At 42.0% G+C, this 20,429-nt stretch overlaps 1 protein-coding gene across 39 annotated transcripts in view; it reads right to left on the bottom strand.

Annotated features, from left to right (window-relative positions):
• ATF7IP2 (activating transcription factor 7 interacting protein 2) overlaps positions 1 to 9,915 on the bottom strand; it is a 97,632-nt gene extending 87,717 nt beyond the window's left edge. For 5 of the 39 annotated variants that reach the window (XM_054668171.2, XM_063796618.1, XM_054668182.2 and 2 more), the window contains exons 1-3: positions 9,729 to 9,813; positions 8,355 to 8,471; positions 7,821 to 7,918 (exon numbers count right to left, since the gene is read on the bottom strand). The gene's annotated coding sequence lies outside the window, so the exon portion shown is untranslated. The other 34 variants (XM_054668179.2, XM_054668175.2, XM_063796615.1 and 31 more) reach the window with 17 other exon arrangements.
• Positions 9,916 to 20,429: the final 10,514 nt, after the last annotated feature.

Raw genomic sequence — 20,429 nt, 5'->3', positions numbered from 1 at the left:
GTTCCAAACTTTCCCTATTGTTTAATGTTTTTATCATGAAGGGACACTGGATCTTATCAATGCTTTTCACTATCTCTTAAAAAGATCATGTAGCTTTGTTCTCTTTGATACGGCACTTAACATTAAAGATTCTTGCATGAGAAATTTATTTTGCATTCCTGAGATAAATCTCACTTGGTCATGGTGTATAATCCTTTTATGTTAATTTCAAATTACTAGTATTTGGTTGAGGATTTTCACATCTCTATACATTAAAAAAACATCGTTCTGCAGTTTTCTTTTCCTATAGTATTGGGGTCTGCTTTTGGTATCCAAATAATACTAGCCTTACAGAATTATTTCAGAAATGTTCTGTCCTCTTCTATTTCTTGAAAGAATTGAAGAACTGTACCTTTAAATGTTTGGTAGAATTTACTAATAAAACCATCTGATTTGGGGCTTTTCATTTTGTCCTAGTTCCACTGCTTTGTTTATGTTTGTTCAGATTTTCCTCTTCTTCAGTCAGTTCTGGCAGTTTTGTGTCTTTTTAGGAATTTGTCTGTTTCATCTATTAAATGGAATACCATACAATTGGAATTATTCTATAGTATTCCCTTATAATTTTTTTTTTTAACTACTGGAAGGTCAGAAGTAATGTCCCCTCATTCATTCCTGATTTTAGTAATTTGAGTCTTCTCTCCCTTTTTTGTGCTCAGTTTAGCTGAATGTTTAATTTTCTTGATCGTTTAAGAAAATGATTTATGGTTTCCTTTTCTATTTTTGTCTATTCTATTAATTTCCACACTAATTTTTTCCTACATTCTGCTGACTTCAGGCTCAGTTTGTTCTTCTAGTTCGTTTTTCTTAAAAGGTCTAGGTTATTGATTTGAGGTCTTTTTTAATATAGCATTTATCACTATAAATTTTCTAAGAATTGCTGTAATTGTACCCTCCAAAACCTTTGATATGTTTGTCTTCATTTTCATTCACCTCAAAGTATTTTCTAATTAACCTCATGATTTCTTTGACCCATTATTTAGGAGTGTTAATTTCAACATATTTGTAAATTTCTCAAGTTTCTTTTTAGTACTGATTTCTGATTTTATTCACTGGTCAGATAATGTTCTTTCTCATAATTTCAGTCCTTTTAAGTGTGTTGGTCTGCTTCATGGCCTAGTGTGACTATATTGATGGATGTTCTACATACACTCCAAAAGTCTATTCTGCTGTTGTTGGGTGGACTGTTCAAAGATATCTCTTAAGTCTAGTTGGTTTAGTGTTGCTCAAGTCGTCTCTTGTCTCACTGATTTCCTCAGTTTTCCATCCATTATGACAGTGTTGTATTGAATTCTCCAATTATTAGTGAACTGTGCATTTCTTCCTTCAATTCTGTCAATAGTTGCTTCATACATTTTGCTGCTCTCTTAGTAGATGCACATATGTTTATGATTTGTATGCCTGAGGCACCAACTCTTCTGTCATTATAGAATGTCCCTATGTATCTCCAGCAATACTGTTTCAGTATATTTTGTCTGAAATCAGTATAGGTACGATAGTTTTACTATGGTTGCTATTTGCATGTTGTATCTTCATCTATCCTTTTACTTTCAGCCTATTTGCATCTTTGAATCCAAAGTCTGTCTCCTGTAAACAGCCTATAGGCCAAGGCTGTTTTTCCCTTCAGTATGAAAATCGCTGCCATTTCATGGGATTGTTTAATCCTTTCACACCTGACATTACTTGGTTGTTTTTGTTTGTTTAGAGATAGGTCTCTCTATCATGCACAGTGCTGAGATCAGAGCTCACTGCAGCCTTGAACTCCTGGGCTCAGGTGATCTTCCCACATCAGCCTACCAAGCAGCTGGGACTACAGGTATGTGCCATCACACTCAGCTAATTTTAAAATTTTTTTGTAGAGACGAGGTCTTACTATGGTGCCCAAGCTCATCTCAAACTCCTGGCCTCAAATGATCCTCGGCCTACCAAGGTGCTAGGATTCCAGACATGAGCCACTGTACCTGGCCTTCATATTACTATTGACATACAGATGCTGTGTGACTTGCAGTAGTATTACATCCCAAAAAACCTATCAGAAATTGAAAATATCCTAGGTCAAAGATGCAGTTAATACAGGTACAACTAACCTACCGAGCATCATAGCAAAACCTAAGCCTACCTTAAACATGTTCAGAACACTCATATTAGCCTACAATTGAGCAAAATAATTTAACCCAAAGTTGATTTTATACTGAAGTCTTGAATTTCTCATGGCTTTATATTCTACCGAATGCCTATCACTTTCTGTAGCATCATAAACTAAAAATCATGTCAAATCACAATTCAGGGTCCACCTGTAGCTTGATTTGTCTGCCTTTCACTTTTTGGCTTATGTCTCATGCCTTTTGTTCTATTCCTTTACTGCCATAGGATTTTTCCAATGGTGTCTTTTTTTTTTTTTTTTTTTTGAGACAGAGTCTCACTCTGTCACCCAGCCTGGAGTGCACTGGCATTGAGGCAATCTCGGCTCACTGCAACCTCCGCCTCCCAGGTTCAAGCAATTCTCCTGCCTCAGCCTCCCAAGTAGCTGGGATTACAGGTGCCCACCACCATGCCCAGCTAATGCTTGTATTTTTAGTAGAGAGGGGGTTTCACCATGTTGGCCAGGCTGGTCTCAAACTTCTGACCTCAAGTGATCCGTCCACCTTAGCCTCCCAAAGTGCTGGAATTACAGGTGTGAGCCATCGCACCTGGCCTAATGGTTTCATTTTAAAAACTTCATTTTTCTTTTCTTTTGCAGACATGGATTCACGTTGTTGCTCAGGCTAAAGTACAGTGGGCATGAACACAGCTTACTGCAGCCTCAACCTCCGGGACTCAAACAAGACTCTAACCTGACCCTTCAAGTAGCAGGGACATCAGGGGCGCCCATCACACCCAGCTAATTTTTTTTTTTTTAAAGACAGAGTCTCACTATGTTGCCCAGGCTGGTCTTCAACTCTTGGGCTCAAGAAATCCTCCTGCATTGGCCTCCCAAAGTGCTGACATTAGACAATTTATGGGCCTGTGCCTGGCCTATAAATGGCTAACATTATGTTTATAATTTTTATATCAATGTTAATGAGAGATGGGTCTATTTTATTGGGTGTTGATATCAAAGGTTTGCTGACCTCATACAAACTACAAAGTCTTTCTAGTCTCTGAACAATTTCTGTGTGAATGGTGTTATTTTTCCTTAAATATTAGAATAATTAACCACTAATGCCATCTGGGCCTGGGGTTAACTTAGTGGTAAAGGTTTTCCATTAAAATTGAGGTAGAACCAGCTGGGAGCAGTGGCTCACACCTGTAATCCTAGCACTCTGGGACGCCAAGGCTCAAACAGCCCAGGAGTTCAAAACCATCTTGGAGATGTCATCTCCAGTTTAAAAAAAAAAAAAAAAAGGCCAGGCACAGTGGCTCATGACTATAATCCCGGCACTTTAGGAGGCCAAGGCATGTGGATCACCTGAGGTCAGTAGTTCAAGACCAGCCTGACCAACATGGCGAAACCCCGTCTCTACTAAGTACAAAAATTAGCTGGGCATGGTGGCGGGTGCTACTTGGGAGGCTGAGGCAAGAGAATCACTTGAACCTGGGGGGTGGGGGTTGCAGTGAGCTGAGATCTTGCCCCTTCACTCCAGCCTGGGGAAAAGAGTGAAAATCCGTCAAAAAAAAAAAAAAAAAAAAAAAAGATAATACAACCATTCATACTTTTTATATCTTTTGGTGTCAATTTTACCTATTTTTCCATTTCAACACAATTTAAAATTTGTCAACACAAAGTTCTTATAGTATTCTCTAATTGTATGTGTAATACCTGTAGTGCTGTCCCTCTTTTCTTTTCTTTTTTTTTTTTTTTAAACAGAATCTCACTCTGTCACCCAGGCTGAAAGGCAGTGGCACGATCTCAGCTCACTGCAACCTCCACCTCCCGGGTTTAAGCAATTCTCCTGCTTCAGCCCTCCAGCAGCTGGGACTACAGGCGTGCACCACCATGCCCAGCTAATTTTTGTATTTTAGTAGAGATAGTGTTTCACCATGTTGGCTAGGCTGGACTTGAACTCCTGACCTCAGGTGATCCACCTGCCCTGGCCTCCTAAAGTGCTGGGATTACAGGCATGAGCCACTGCACCCGGCCTCATTCTTGATATTAGTGATGTGCTTTTCTCTTTTTCTTGATCATTTTTATTAAACATGTACCAAGATTGTCAAAGTCAACAAAAATACAAAAAAGACAAAAAGAGGCTGTCAAAGTACTTTAAGTTTGCTAGCTTCCTATTGTACAGTGTTCCATTTCATAATTTCCTGCCATATTCCTTTTCTTTTTTTATTTGACACAGAGTTTCACTCCTGTTGCCCAGGCTGGAGTGCAATGCAAGATCTCCGCTCACCGCAACCTCTGCCTCCTGGGTTCAAGTGATTCTCCCATCTCAGCCTCCTGAGTAGCTGGGAGCCACAGCGCCTGGTCTTTTTAAAATTTTTATTGCCCAGGCTGGTCTTGAACTTCTGGGCTCCAGCAATCCACCCACCTCAGCCTCCCAAAGTACTGGGATTACAGGTGTGAGCCCCCACGCCCAGCACATTTTTTTTTTTGAGACAGGGTCTCTCTCTGTGGCCCAGGCTGGAATACAATGGCGCGATCATAGCTCACTGTAACCTTGAACTCTTGGGCTCAGCAATTCTCCCATCTCATTCTCCAGAGTAGCTAGGACTACTGGTGCATGCTACTGCACCCAGCTAATTGTTTTTCATAGCGATGGGGTCTCATTATGCTGCCCAGGCTGGCTTCAAATTCCTAGGCTTAACTAATCCTCCAGTCTTGGCCTCCCAAACCATTGGGATTACAAATGTGAGCTACAATGCCCTACCCTCCTTCCGCTTTCTTTGCGTTTGCTTTGCTGTTCTTGTTCCAGCTTCAGGTAAAAACTCAGATATTTTTTCAGTCTCTCTTTTTCCTTTTCTATTTTTAGAGTCTCACTTTGTCACCCAGCTGGAGTGCAGTGGCATGAACACAGCTCACTGCAACCTCAAAATCCTAGGCTCAAGTAATCCTACTGCCTCAGCCTCCCAAGGAGCTAGGACTACAAGTGTGTCCCTCCATGGCTGGCTAATTTTACAAAACATTGTTTTGTAGAGACAGGGTCCTGTGTAATGTTACCCAGGTGGGTCTCAAACTCCTGACCTCAAGTTATCCTCTACCTTGGCCTCACAAAGTGGTGGGATTACAGGCATGAGTCAGCACGCCCAGCCTATTACCTTTTTTTCTAATTTCTCACTTAAAGCTGTAAATTTTCCTCTAAGCCCTACTTTAGTTGAGCCCACAAGTTTTGAAAAACTCTACCTTATAATTTGATATTTATCCAATATTCTCTAAGATGCATTGTAATTTTTTAACCTGCAGATTATTCACAAGCATGTTACTTTCCAAGCAATAGCATATTTCCTGTATCTTTGTGGTTAAAAGTTAGCTTAATCTTTTTTCCTGTTACAGTTCGAAGTTATGGGTGCATGCTGATTTAGTTTGGTTTTTTCCTGCTTCATTGGGTTTCTCCATTATAAAACATCTCTGTTCTCCAGTGATGTTCTCCAAGGTAGTATCTTAATACATAATAAACACTTTAATAAGAACAATTCTCATTAAATTAAAAAAAACTACTGAACTGAATTTTTACTGTTACTCTTTTTAAAAAGTAAAAATTTAGAAAAAACCCATTTAACTAATCTTGTTCAAAGTCAGATACTTCAGCCAATGTTTGAACGGGGGGTCTTAAGACTCGAAGAAGTCTATCACAAACACAAAACAGTTATTATGAAGCGACAGGGCCCTTTAAGAGTTATATAGTGGTTAACAAAATAACAAAACTCAGGCCAGGTGGCAGTTAATCTCATAATGAGCATGAAGTAATGCCAAGTGTGGTTCATAGACCAGCAGCATCCGCATCACCTGAATGCTAATAGAATTCTGACATTACTTTTTTCAAGTTTTATCAATGTAATAGTATAAAATGCTCATTATGAAATAAAGCAGTTGTTTGCCAGCACTCCCGAATATCTAATGGCAATCACTTTAATTTTAACAACTTGTTTTTAAAATCTCAGTATTTTAAAATATTTTCATACTGTTTCTTGAGTTACAAATTTTAGCCATGTCAATTTCCTGTAATTGCAGATAAAGATTTAGCTCACATATGTATTTTTTTTGGAGGTGGGTTGGAAACATTTTAATTGGATGGTAGGGGATGGTAACACTGGACGGGGAGCACTCACAGTTCCAAGAGTTTCCCTCCAAATTATAAAGACGTTCTTGTAATTACCTAGATTTCCTATAGCCAGGTCTTATGCCCAAGGGAAGGAGGGGAGGATGTGAAAAGCACTGTGGTCTGCCCTCCTGTCATTCACAGATCCAGTTCTGTAGTTCACACGTCTCTTACAGCTCATCGTATTTTCAGTTAAATCAATATTTAAGTTGTTATAAATATTCTCTATATAGCCAGATAGACTACCATGACTACACTATCTTTCTTTCACAGTAGTTTGTCTTTTCCTGGAGATATCAACTGAACCTTCTTATAAACCTAACCTTCACTTTCCAAATTGACCAGAACTGTCATATTATCAACCTTCCCTCCTAGTCCATGCTCTTTCAAGATCAAGCTTAAAGATCACCTCCTCAAAAAAACAGCCCCGAGAGAACTACTACTTCTTTATCTAAATTTCCCACTATAATTTTTTTTTTTTTTTTTTTTTTTTTTGAGACAGTCTTGCTCTGTCGCCCAGGCTGGAATGCAGTGGTGCGATCTCGGCTCACTGCAAGCTCCGCCTCCCGGCTTCACACCATTCTCCTGCCTCAGCTTCCCGAGAAGCTGGGACTACAGGTGCCCGCCACCACGCCCGGCTAATTTTTTTGTATTTTTTAGTGGAGACGGGGTTTCACCATGTTAGCCAAGATGGTCTCAATCTCCTGACCTCGTGATCCACCTGCCTCAGCCTCCCAAAGTGCTGGGATTACAGGTGTGAGCCACCGCGCCCGGCCTACAAATATTTTTTATATCTTCAGTGACATGCCTTTCTTACAGTAGTTTTAATGCTGTTTAATGAATATTCACTTAAAAAACAAACCTCTGGAAAGCCACCCAGAGTTATTCTCTCCTTAATAACACGTACTGAAAAGCCTCCCAAAGTCACTGTCTCCTTAGTAAAGAGTACTAAAAAGGCCTTGGCAACTTTTGCCATGGCTATCTGATAAGCTATTTCACATCAGCATACTGTACACACTAGAGCCTCAGAGGTATACTAATGAAACTTACGACCACATTTAGTAGACACATATAATGCCTCTAAATAATTCATGGCTAACTTCAGTAACACCTCTCTAAACATTTCATGGCTTAATCAGAAGTTCAAAAAAATCCAATATATTATCTCCCTTTCCTCCAAAAAGTCATGGTTATTTCTCTCTAGACACTGGCTGACTCCAATCTGTCCCATCGTTGGTAAAAATGAAGATGAAAAACTATCCTAGTCTACTGTAAAGCAGAATAATTATCTAAATGATATAAAAATATGAGATAGGCCGGGCGCTAAGACTAGCGCCTGTCATCCTAGCACTTTGGGAGGCAGAGGCGGGCGGATCACCTGAGGTCAGGAATTCGAGACCAGCCTGGCCAAATTTTAGCCATGTCAATTTCCTGTAATTGCAGATGAAGATTTAGCTCACATATGTATTTTAGTAGAGACGGTGAAACCCCATCTCTACTAAAAATACAAAAACTAGTCGGGCGCCTATAATCCCAGCTACTTACAAGGCTGAAGCAGGAGAATCACTTGAACCCGGAGGGAGGAGGTTGCAGTGAGCCGAGATCGCGCCACTTCACTCCAGCCTGAGCCAAAGAGCGAATCTCTGCCTCAAAAAAAAAAAAAAAAATAAATAAGTAAAATAAAATAAAATAAATGAGATAGATAAGTCACCGCAGTGTGTGTGTGTGTGGGTGGCGGGGGGAGGCGGGGGGAAGTAAAATAGACTGACATAGAATGAGAGAATACGATTTTTTGGTATTTTGTATCATCTCGCTCAACAATGAGAATACTCTTGCGCATTTAAAGTTGTATTTTATTTTTAACTATCCAATATATTAAACTTTGATTACATCAAATGAAATAGATTGTGCACACTCACTATAAGAGAGCTATGATATATGCAGAAGCAAAGGTGCAGGGATCATGCAATAGTTTCGTACCAGATTTCAAGATACCAAGTAGCAAGGAAACACAATGGAATTGAAGGCTGAGGTGAAGTACAGGCATAAGGCAAGGAAAGCAGAACATTCAAGATGTACCTATATACACCAGTTCTTAAAACACGCAAATCATTTCCAATAAGGCACTGGCTCATGTATTTCTGTTGAGGCAGAAGTCAATCTTAGGATGTAGTCTGTACATATCTGCAGATAAGACTGAGAGTGAAGTAAATTTGATTAAGATCGGAGTCAACACTTCTACAAACGTATCGCAGAATAAACGAGCTAAGAAGAAAGGCATACTTCACAAAAGCTGAATTCAGTGTTATTAGTCCTTCATTCAGATGCTTCATTTTTGCATTTTCAATTGCTTTCCTGTGATATAACTTATCTTTATCTTGGTCTTCCCCATTTGTTTTGCAAATAGTTATGTCGCAGGTCATTTACTGGCTACAATAAATATGACAAAATCATAATAAAAACAGTATTAAGTCGCTAGATCTAGAATAACAATTTAAGTGAATATGACATAATTTTTCTAATGTGGACTATTCAGTACAACTGTCCTCTTCTTCCATACATATTAACCATATGCAAGTCTTCAGAGCAGAAAAAGCCATTGTGTCGTAAAGGAAGGAACACGTGGTTAGAAACTTCATTTTCAACACAGAAACACGGAAAGGTAGAAAGTCCGTTTCCTTAAGTGCGGTAAGGTTTTAACAAAAATAAGGCAAAAATAATTACTGCGTCCTCTCTTTCTCAAACTTGCTTGCCAAACTTGGAGAAAATTGGTTAGAGAAGGGCGGTAAGATGGAATTTTCTTAAAAACATATTCATAAAAACGAACTTCTACCTTAAGGAAATCGTCTTCCTTAAATCCTACCATCCTTACACCGGCAAGCTCAGAGGTACGGGATTTCAGCATTTTACTCAGAATTTTGTATTTTTCCTGATGCTCTGGTCCCTACTTTTTAACAAACTTCAAGGCCGCCTGGCGAGATCCAGTTGCCTTCTGGCACCTGACTTCATTAGATGATTAAAACAACTCAAGAAAATTTGGCAATGGGACACTAAAGTTGGTGGAGGTGGAGATTTATCCGTTAATTTCTGAAAGCATTCCGGACAAGAGCGAGCTTTTACTTACCCCTCCGGACAAAAAACACGCACCACTTCCCTCCGCAGTCCCTAACCCCAGTGCCGCCCGGACCTGAGGCCGCACACCACTCCCGCTTCACCAGCATCCCTCTGCGAAAACGGTGCAGACGCGCCCGTCCGCCCCTCAGGGGCCTCTTCCCGGCCCTGTCAGACGGCCCCGCGGGCGCTTTTCAGTCAGGGCAGCATCGCCACAAACGTCCGGTCGGCCCCGCGCTCCGAGGCCTCCGGGGCCGGCCCTCAGAGAGGCGACCGACGCTCCTAGAGCCGCCACCCCGCCAATCGCCGCTCTCGCAGGACACTCGCCCGGCCCCAACGTACCTAGAGCGACGCCGCGCCAGCCGCAGCAATACCCACAGCCACTTGGAACCGCAGCCGTTAACAATGGTGGTCCGGCCAGGACCTGCTGAAGTAGGTCTCCCTACGCCCACCCCCAGCTGATTATGGACCAATGGCAGCGCGAATATGTGGCAGCCCAGCCAGTCAGTCACAGCCAGCTAGAGTGGGCGGGGCGAAGGGTCGCGAGGGGAAATGGAAGTAGGCTGAGGGGCGCCTGGGGTTCCCCTCCGTGGGCGCTTCTTCCGGTCAGCCACCGGGGCTTACCCGCCATAGCGCAGATACAGGTTCCTGAGCTGGGCCTTTCTTTTAAGTGACTCGTGTGAAGATTTAGACTTTCGAAACTTATTAGGAATAAGACCTTATTTACAAAAACAACTCCTCACCCGATCGGTAGTTTCCGATTTGAATTTTCTAGTATTGTTTGAAAATATTTATCTTATTTACTTTTTTGGACGACTCCTTAAATTTTGTGACTCAGGAGATTGGTCCTAGCACCGTAGTCTTTTTTTTTTTTTTTTTTTTTGAGACGGAGTTTCGCTCTTGTAGCCCAGGCTGGAGTTCAGTGGCGTGATCTCAGCTCACTGTAACCCCCATTTCCCACCTCCCAGGTTCAAGCGATTCTCCTGCCTTAGCCTCCCGAGTAGCTGGGACCACAGGTGTGCACCACCATGCCTGGCTAATTTTTGTACTTTTAATAGACATGGGGTTTCACTATGTTGGCCAGGCTGGTCTTGAACTCCTGACCTCAGGTGATCCGCCACCTCTGCCTTCCCATATGTTGGGATTACAGGCATGAGCCACTGCACCCACCCGCACCATAGCCTTGAGTTTGCTAAATTGTCCCAGGAACCTGCCAGCCTTGGCTGCTTGTGATTTCATGAGGCCCAATGCCTTAGGTGGCTGTGCACTTGGATGCCATGGACTCACTCAACAGGTGGTCACTGAATGCCCACTGTGTAGAAAATACAGGAAATACAACAGTGGATTAGATCCATAGTGCCCTCTTTTTCATTAATTAATTTATTTATTTGACAGAGTTTTGCTATTGTTGCCTAGGCTGGAGTGCAATGGCGCAATCTCGGCTCACCACAACCTCCGCCTCCCGGGTTCAAGCGCTTCTCCTACCTCAGCCCCCAACAAGTAGCTGGGATTATAGGCATGCGCCACAGTGCCTGGCTAAGTTATTTTTTATTTTTAGTAGAGACGGGGTTTCTCAACGTTGATCAGGCTGGTCATGAACTCCCGACCTCAGGTAATCCACCTGCTTCGGCCTCCCAAAGTGCTGGGCTTACAGGCGTGAGCCACCACGCTTGTCATGAGGCTAGAGCTGCCTGCCTTGTCACTTCCAGTTAGGAGAAAAATGAGGCAAGTCCGGACAATCTAGGTTGGGTCATCAATGGAATAACATACTCCAACCAGCCAGTTCCCCAAATATGCTCCAGGGATCTAGGGGTAATCTTTAATGTCAATCCTGTTTTTATAATTATACTATTTTTATAATAATATAAAGATGATTTTGCTTTTTTCATTCTCTGAGTCAGGAGAGTCCATGGAATTTTCTAGAAGCCTCTGGAAAATTGACGTGTGATATTGCTACAGATTGAATACAGAAGCAGACATGAGAATCTAACTACCAACCTGGGCAACAAAGTGAGATACCCACTTTTCTAGAAAAGTACAAATAAAAAGTTAGCTGCATCCTTCCAGCTACACGGGAGGCTGAGAGGACGGGAGGATCGCTTAAGCTTAGGAGTTAGGGACTGCAGTGAGCTGTGATAGTGTCACTGCACTCCACCCTGGGTGATAGAGCAAGAGACTGTCTTAGAAAAGAGAGAGAGAGAGGCCAAGCGCAGTGGCTCACATCTGTAATCCCAGCGCTTTGGGAGGCTGAGGCAGCCGGATCATGAGGTCAATAGTTCGAGACCAGCCTGGCCAACATAGTGAAACCCCATCTCTACTAAAAATACAAAAATTAGCCGGGCATGGTGGCTCATGCCTGTAATCCCAGCTACTTGGGAGGCTGAAGCAGGAGAATCGACTGAACCTGAGAGGTGGAGTTTGTGGTAAGCCAAGATCGCACTACTGCACCCCAGCATGGGCAACAGAGTGAGACTCCGTCTCAAAAAAAAAAAAAAAAAGAGAGAGAGAGAGTCTTACTGTATTAAGTCAGACATTAAGGAAATTAGCAAAAATGTAAAACAATCCTAATCTTTGCGCATTTTTTGTTGTTCTAGAACATGATTTTGAAAATAATTATAGGGTTGCTAAGAGAGATAGTGTGGGAGGGAGTGGGAGGTAGTAAGTTGCAGTCAGATAATGAATTTGGACTTAATTCAGTTAACAGTGAGTAAGTAGCCTTTAGAAATGTTATGTCTATTTAAGGTACTAGGATATCTTGTATGTCATTTTAACAATAGTAATATAATAGGCCAGGTGCATGCCTGTAATCCTAGCATTTTGTTATGTCTATTTAAGGTACTAGGATATCTTGTATTTCATTTTAACAATAGTAATATAATAGGCCAGGTGGACACCTGTAATCCTAGCATTTTAGGATGCCAAGACCGACAGATAGCTTGAGCCCAGGAGTTTGAGACCAGCCTGGGCAATATAGCAAGACCCCATCTCTATTAAAAAAAATTATAATAATTGATATTTACTGGACATTATGTTAATAAAGTTTATTGTTGGCCGGGTGCGGTGGCTCATGCCTATAATCCCAGCACTTTGGGAGGCCAAGGTGGGCAGATCACTTGAGATCAAGACCATCCTGGCCAACATGGTGAAACTCTGTCTCTACTAAAAATACAGAAATTAGCTGGGCATGATGGTGCGCACCTGTAGTCCCAGCTACTTGGGAGGCTGAGGCAGGAGAATTGCTTGAACCTGAAAGAAGGAGGTTGCAATGAGTCAAGATCACGCCACTGCACTCCAGCCTGGTGACAGAGCGAGACTCCATCTCAATAAATAAATAAATAAATTCATTCACATAATGTGCTATATGAAGTACTATGAAGTCTCTCAATTTGCTGTTTGACTTTTTAAAATAAATAATGCTTAACATAATAACAGATACAGTTGCTTGTACATTTCCTGACTTATAGTAGACACTTGATGTATAGTAACTATTATTATTAAAATTAATAAAGCTGAGAATATCAATTATCTTGAGTCAATTCTTTAGATTTTTGTGTTGGAATGCTTTCTTGTTTGATAGTTTTCTTCCATTGAGGATTGTGGCGGGCAGAATTTGTACTCCCATGATCTTTGTCTCCTAGTGTGCGTCTTATGGTTATAAGTCACCTTACATGGCAAAAGGGACTTTGCAAATATGATTAAGGTTATAATCAGCTGACCTTAAGATGGAGAACTTAACCTGGATTTTCCTGGTGAGTACAGTGTAATCACGTGAATCCCTAAAGGCAAAAGACAAGTCACACCGATGCAGCAGAAAGGAAAGTCATAGATTTTCAAAGCACAGGCAGAACTCAGCCCATGGTTCCTGGCTTGAAGATGAGAGGGACCACATGTAAACCTTGAGAATGAAAGTAGTACTGCCAACGACCTGAATGAACCCAGAAGCAGATTCTTCTGCAGAGCCTTAGCTGGCTGACAGCCTATTGAGACCCTAAGCAGAGTTCCCAGCTGAGTCCACTGTGCTTCTGACTTCTATATAGAACTGTGAGATAAGTGGGTAGTGTTTTAAGCCATTATGTTTGTGGTAACTTTTTATGGCAACAATAGAAAACAAATGCAAGCATTCATTCCACACACTTCTCAGTACTCCCTAAGGCAAGGCGGAAACCCTATGAACTACATTTCCTGGGAGCCCTTGCCTCCTGTATTCTGGATTCAGTTGTGTTTTAGCCAGTGTAATGCACTTCCTGAAATTTGAAAAGTGGCAGAGATACATGTTACTGTGGGTTTTTTCCTTAGGCTTTGGCTCTCTTTCGCACCAGTCCCTGTCTCAGTTATTTAAAGACAGCTGTGACAACAGTGGTTTTCTGAACTTTTCTGCCCTTTGGGCAGCAGAAGCAGCACCCTTCTTATTCTCTGGACCACAGAGGCAGCAGCACAAATGAAAACCAATGTGAGGCTGGGCGTGGTGGCTCACGCTTGTAATTCCAGCACTTTGGGAGGCCGAGGCAGGTGGATCACCTGAGGTCAGGAGTTCAAGGCCAGCCTGACCAACATGATGAAACCCTGTCTCTACTAAAAATACAAAAATTAGCTAAGCATGGTGGCGGGCACCTGTAATCCCAGCTACTAAGAAGGCTGAGGTAGGATAATTGCTTGAACCCAGAAGCAGAGGTTGCGGTGAGCCGAGATCGCACCATTGCACTCCAGCCTAGGTGACAAGAGTGAAACTCCGTCTAAAAAAAAAAAAAAAGAAAACCAATGTGACAGTAGCTCCTCCAGCCCTTACAAACTTATGAGCATCTAATTCTCTGTACTAAATACAATTATGTTTGAAATATCTGGAGTGGTTTCGTTTTTCCATGACTGAACCCTAATTAATAGACTTCTCCATGCCTGAGTTTCCTGACATATAGAATGAAATTACTAACAATGTGTAACACATAGTAAAAATGTAACCATTTAGAATTATTACATGAATTAAATTACATTGACCCAATTCATGTAAAGTGCTCAATAGAGTACTTAACCAATAGTAAGTATTCAATAAACGTGTGTTAGTATTTTATTTCCTAAGGGGCTATTAGTGTGATACCATATTGGCACTACAAAATGCCAGTTTATTCTACCTTTTCTCTAACCTATCAGGAACATTCCTAGCTTGAAAACAAACATACACCAGCCTTAGCAACATAGAGAGACCCTGTCTCTACAGTTTTTTTGTTTTTTTTGTTTTGTTTTGTTTTTTGGTTAGCCAGGTGTCGTGGTGTGTGTCTATATTTCTAGCTACTCAGGCGGCTGAAGTGGGAGGATTACTTCAGCCCAGGAGTTCCAGGCTGCACTCCAGCCTGGGTGACAGAGCAAGACAAAAAAAAGAAGATGAAAGTAAAAGAAAAGGGGCCAGGTGCGGTGGCTCACGCCTGTAATCCCAGTGCTTTAGGAGGCCAAGGCAGGCGGATCACGAGGTCAGGAGTTCGAGACCAGCCTGGCCAACATGGTGAAACCTTGTCTCCACTAAAAATACAAAAAATTATCTGGTCGAGGTGGCAGGCACCTGTAATCCCAGATGCTTGGGAGGCTGAGGCCCGAGAATTACTTGAACCTGGGAGGCAGAGGATGAAGTGAGCTGAGACCGTGCCACTGCACTCCAGCCTGGGCAACAAAGCGAGCCTCTGTCTCAAAAAAAGAGAAAAAGAGAAAAGAAAAGAAAACACACATGCATTGTGAGGACTAAACTCTGATTTTTAAAAATGTTGGCCAAATTCCTATTTAAGAGACCTGGGGAGTCATGCCCTACAAACCATAAATTCTCATCAGTTGGGTATAAAACCCATGTATCATGACTTACTTTCCAACCTGACAAGAAAGTCAAAATATTCTACCCCAAAATATGTTTATTTGACGTATTTTGAAATGATCCTGCAAAGCTGTCCTTTGTGGAGCAAAATGTGCATCTGTAAAGAATCTCTATTAACACAGCTAGATATTTTTCTTCCAGGCCCTCCCAATCCTGAAGAGATTAAGTAAAAGTCTAGCACCCTTTAAAGGTATGAATAGGAAACATGTGTCATCTGTTGTCTCTAAGGGCAGCCACTATAAGACTTCAAAAGAACCTTGGTCTCCACAGTCTTTTATCTTCATCTGAACATTTCTTGATCCCTGGTCTTTTTGTTTTTTTGGTGGAGCTTCACTCTTGTTGCACAGCCCAGGGTGGAGTGCAGTGGCACGATCTCGGCTCACTGCAACCTCCACCTCCTGGGTTCACGTGATTCTCCTGCCTCAGCCTCCAGAGTAGCTGAGATTACAGGTGTGCACCACCATGCCCGGCTAATTTTTTTGTATTTTTAGTAGAGACGGAGTTTCACCACGTTGGCCAGGCTGGTCTCGAACTCCTGACCTCAGATGAACCACCTGCCTCAGCCTCCCAAAGTGCTGGAATTACAGGCGTGAGCCACTGCACCCAGCCTGATCCCAGGTCTTTAGACAAACTCAACCAATCGTCAATCAGAATGTTTAACTTTTCCTATAGCCTGGAAGCCCCCATCACCCCTGCCTTTCCGGACCAAACCAATGTTTTCCTTCAATGTGTTTGATTGATGTCTTATACCTCCCTAAAATGTATAAAACCAAGTTGCACCCCGACCACTTTGGGCACATGTTCTCAGGACCTCCTGAGGGCTGTGTCATGGGCCATGGTCGCTCATATTTGGATCAGAATAAATCTCTTCACATATTTTACAGATGGTGACTCTTTTCATAGACAATTGCCACCTCTTTATCTATTGGAGGGCTTTAGCAGCCACGAAGTAACACAAGAAGTCAGAATTATATGTAGTTTTCAGACTGTCAAGTATAAAAAAAAAACTCTGAGGTTAGACTATTACGTATTGGTCTTTATTGGATTTTTTATTTTATTTTATTTTATTTTTGAGAAGGAGTTTTGCTCTTGTTGCCCAGGCTGGAATGCAATGGCGCGATCTCGGTTCACCGCAACCTCCGCCTCCCAGGTTCAAGCGAGTCTCCTGCCTCAGCCTCCTGAGTAGCTGGGACTACAGGCGAGTGCCACTATGCCTTGCTAATCTTTTGTATTTTTAGTAGAGACGGGGTTTCACCGTGTTAGCCAGGATGATCTCCATCTTCTCACCTCGTGATCCACCTGCCTTGGCCTCCCAAAGTCATGGATTATAGGCATGAGCCACCATGCCTGGCCCAGATTGATTCTCTTTCAAAAGCCATATGAGGCCAGGCACGGTGGCTCACACCTGTAATCCCAGCACTTTGGAAGGCCAAGGCAGGCAGATCACCTGAGGTCAGGAGCTTGAGATCAGCCTGGCCAAGATGGTGAAACCCTGTCTATACTAAAAATACACAAATTAGCTGGGTATGGTGGTGGGAGCCTGTAATCCCAGCTACTTGGGAGGCTGAGGCATGAGAATCGCTTGAACCCAGAAGACAGAGGTTGCAGTGAGCCGAGATCGCGCCAGTGCACTCCAGCCTGTGCAGCAGAGCGAGACTCCATCTCAAAAAAAAAAAAAAAAAAAAAAAGTCTGGAAATACAGCCATCACAGTAGGCAAAAACACTTTTATGGTGACTATGGAATAGTAACCCTTGTCTATCTTACAATTCTCATTTCTAGGCTCTTGATCTACAGCCTCTCTAGAAGACACTGTATTATTTCAAGACTTCAGGAATTTGCATTTGTTGCTTCAACTATTTGGAAAATCCTTTTCCCCCTTCCTCAAATGGCTAATGTCTACTCATTCTTCACCTTTGGTGACAAGGTTGAGTAATTGCAACAGAGACTATAAGTTCCACAAAGCCTTTTTTTTTTTTTTTTTTGAGATAGAGACTCGCTGTGTCCCCAGGCTGGCATGCAGTGGTGCCATCTTGGGTCACCGCAATCTCTGCCTCCCAGGTTCAAGCGATTCCCTGCCTCAGCCTCCTGAGTAGCTGGGATTGCAGGCACCCACCACCACCACACCTGGCTAATTTTTGTATTTTCAGTAGAGACGGGGTTTCACCATCTTGGCCAGGCTGGTCTTGAACTCCTGACCTGGTGATCCACCTGCCTCGGCCTCTCAAAGTGCTGGGATTACAGGCGTCAGCCACTGTGCCCAGCCCACAAAGTCTTTTAAAGAAAAGTGGGACAACCCCTTCGAGAGATCATAGTAGGCCAATCCTTCCATTGACAACTACGTCTACTCATTCTTCAAATCACTTCACCTTTACCTGCAGCACAATGCTTATTATATTGTTTTTTCTCTTTCCTCATTTGTCTCTTCTTACTATTTATGAGCATTTTGAGGGTAGTGGCTCATCTTTCAGGTAATATGTAAAATAATATGGGTAAAGCACTTTAAAAAGTACCTGCCCCATAGTAAGTGCTTAGTAAAAGTTTACAACAACTATTACAAGTATAATCATCACCATCCTCTCATTATCATTTTGTCTCCTTGTTTCCATTATATGACTACATAATAGATGCTCAATAAAAGCTCATAAAATGAAAGAGAATAAATTCATTCAGAATTAGTTTTTCAACATATCTTTATAATATTTTGACAAGCATACATCGAAATAGAACAATTGAAATTTATTTAAGGCAAAATTATAGATAGCAACATAATTGCTGATTACGAATGCAATATTATATTATAGGATAGAAATACTGTTATCGTGAATAAATTTCTTAAAGTATGATTACTGTGGTGGTTAAATTTTATGTGGTAACTTAGCAAGACTATGATACCCAGTTGTTTGAAACATAAGTCTAGATATCATTGTGAAAATATTCTGTAGATGTGATTGACATCTATAATCAATTGACTTTAAGTAAATTACCTTAAATAATGTGTGTGAGCCTAATCCAATTAGTCCAAGATGTTAAGAGAAAAAACGGGCTTCCCAGAGAAGGAATTATGCCACAAAACTAACATAGAAATCCTGCCTCAGACCAGGCACAATGGCTCATGCCTATAATCTCAATACTTTGGGAGGAGGAGATAGGAGGATGGCTTGAGTCCAGGCGTTTGAGACCAGCCTGGGCTGAACTGAGACCCCATCTCTACAAAAATAAAAATAAAAAAATTATCTGGACCTGGTGGCTTACACCTGTAGTCCCAGCTACTTGGAAAGCTGAGGTGGGAGGATCTCTTGAGCCCAGGAAATTGAAGCTGTAGTGAGCCATTGTAGCACCGCTGTACTCCAGCCTGGGCAACAAAGCAGGACAAAGAAATCCTGCCTGAGTTTCTAGCTTGCAATCCTGCCCAACAATTTCTGACTCAAGACTACAGCAATAGGCCAGGCACGGTGGCCCACACCTATAATTCCAGCGTTTTGGGAGGCTGAGGTAGGCAGATCATTTGAGATCAGGAGTTAGAGACCAGTTGGCCAACATGGTGAAACCCCGTCTCTACTAAAAACATGAAAATGAGCCGGGCATGGTGGCGCACGCTTGTAATCCCAGCTACTCAGGAAGCTGGGGCAGGAGGATCGCTTGAACCAAGGAAGCAGGGGTTGCAGTGAGCCAAGAACATGCCACTGCACTCTAGCCTGGGAGACAGAACGAGACTCCATCTTAAAAAAAGAAAAACAAAAAACAACTCAAACAACTCTCAGGGCAGAAACATGGCTATGTGGAAGACATTCCTTATAAACACTGAAAGACAAATGAACAACCTGCTGCCACATGAGGCAAAATACTATAGTTAAGCAAAAAAAAAAAAAAAAAAACACTAAATGCCTTGGAAGAAAAGCTCATGATTGGGATTCACCAAATAATTAGGGCAGTAAACACCAACAATGAATCCTGGGGAATACTGAAAGCCATGGCCTTGCCCACAGCATGATTAATATTCATAAAAGACCTGAGAAGATCCTACCCTATGATTTTAACTCTGGCTTATTGTTAGAGAAAAAATGAACTGAATGCTAAAGCAGAGACAAAGAGCTCCAAGAAAGGTAAATGCAAAGGGCTCCACACTAACATGTTATATCATCAAACTGTCAAATACCAAAGATACAGAGAGAATCTTGAAAGCAGCAAGAGAGAGGCACGCTGTCAGGTAAAGGGGATCCTCCAAAAGATCAACAGCCAATTTCTCAGCAGAAACCAAGGAGGTCAGAAGACAGTGGGATGACAAATTTAAAGTGCTGAAAGAAAAAACAAAACAAAAACAAAGGAAAAAAAATAAACAACCACACTGTCAACCAGGAATTCGATACCTGGCAAAACTAGCCTTCAAAAATGAAGAAGAAAATAGGACATTGCCAGATAAACAAAAGCTGAAGAAATACGTAACTAGCAAATCTGCCCTACAAAAAATGCTAAAAAGACTCCTTCGGGCTAGGCGCAGTGGCTCACACCTATAATCCCAGCACTTTGGGAGGCCGAGGTGGGTGGATCACGAGGTCAGGAGTTCAAGACCAGCCTGGCCAATATGGTGAAACCCTGTCTCTACTAAAAATACAAAAATTATCCAGGCATGGTAGCAGATGCCTGTAGTCCTAGCTACTGGGAAGGCTGAGGCAGGAGAATCGCTTGAACCCGGGAGGCGGAGGTTGCAGTGAGCCAAGATTGTGCCACCGTACTCCAGCCTGGGTGACAGAGCAAGACTCCATCTCAAAAAAAAAAAAAAAAAAAAAAAAGACTCCTTCAAGAAATCCTGAAAGAAAATAAAAGGACACTGAACAGTAACACAAAGCTATATGAAGAAATAAAAAACACTGGTAAAAATAACTACCAAGAAAGATACAAACACCAGCATTATTTTATTTTTGGTTGATTGCCCCTTATTTTATTTCTGTGTGATTTTAAACATACAAAAATAAGTCTATGTTAATAGACACACAATGTATAAAGATAAAATTTGTGATAAGGCTGAGTGCAGTGGCTCATGCCTATAATCCGAGCACTTTGGGAGGCCAAGACAGGCAGATCACTGGAGGTCAGGACTTTGAGACCAGCCTGGTCAACATGGCAAAACCCTGTCTCTACTAAAACTACAAAAATTAGCTGGGCGTGGTGGCAGGCTCCTGTAATCTCA

Source organism: Pan troglodytes, chromosome 18 (genome assembly GCF_028858775.2).
Source record: "Pan troglodytes isolate AG18354 chromosome 18, NHGRI_mPanTro3-v2.0_pri, whole genome shotgun sequence".
Lineage (NCBI taxonomy): Eukaryota > Metazoa > Chordata > Mammalia > Primates > Hominidae > Pan > Pan troglodytes.
Note: the sequence above shows the minus strand (reverse complement) of the source record. Positions and strands in the feature narration are given on the sequence as shown.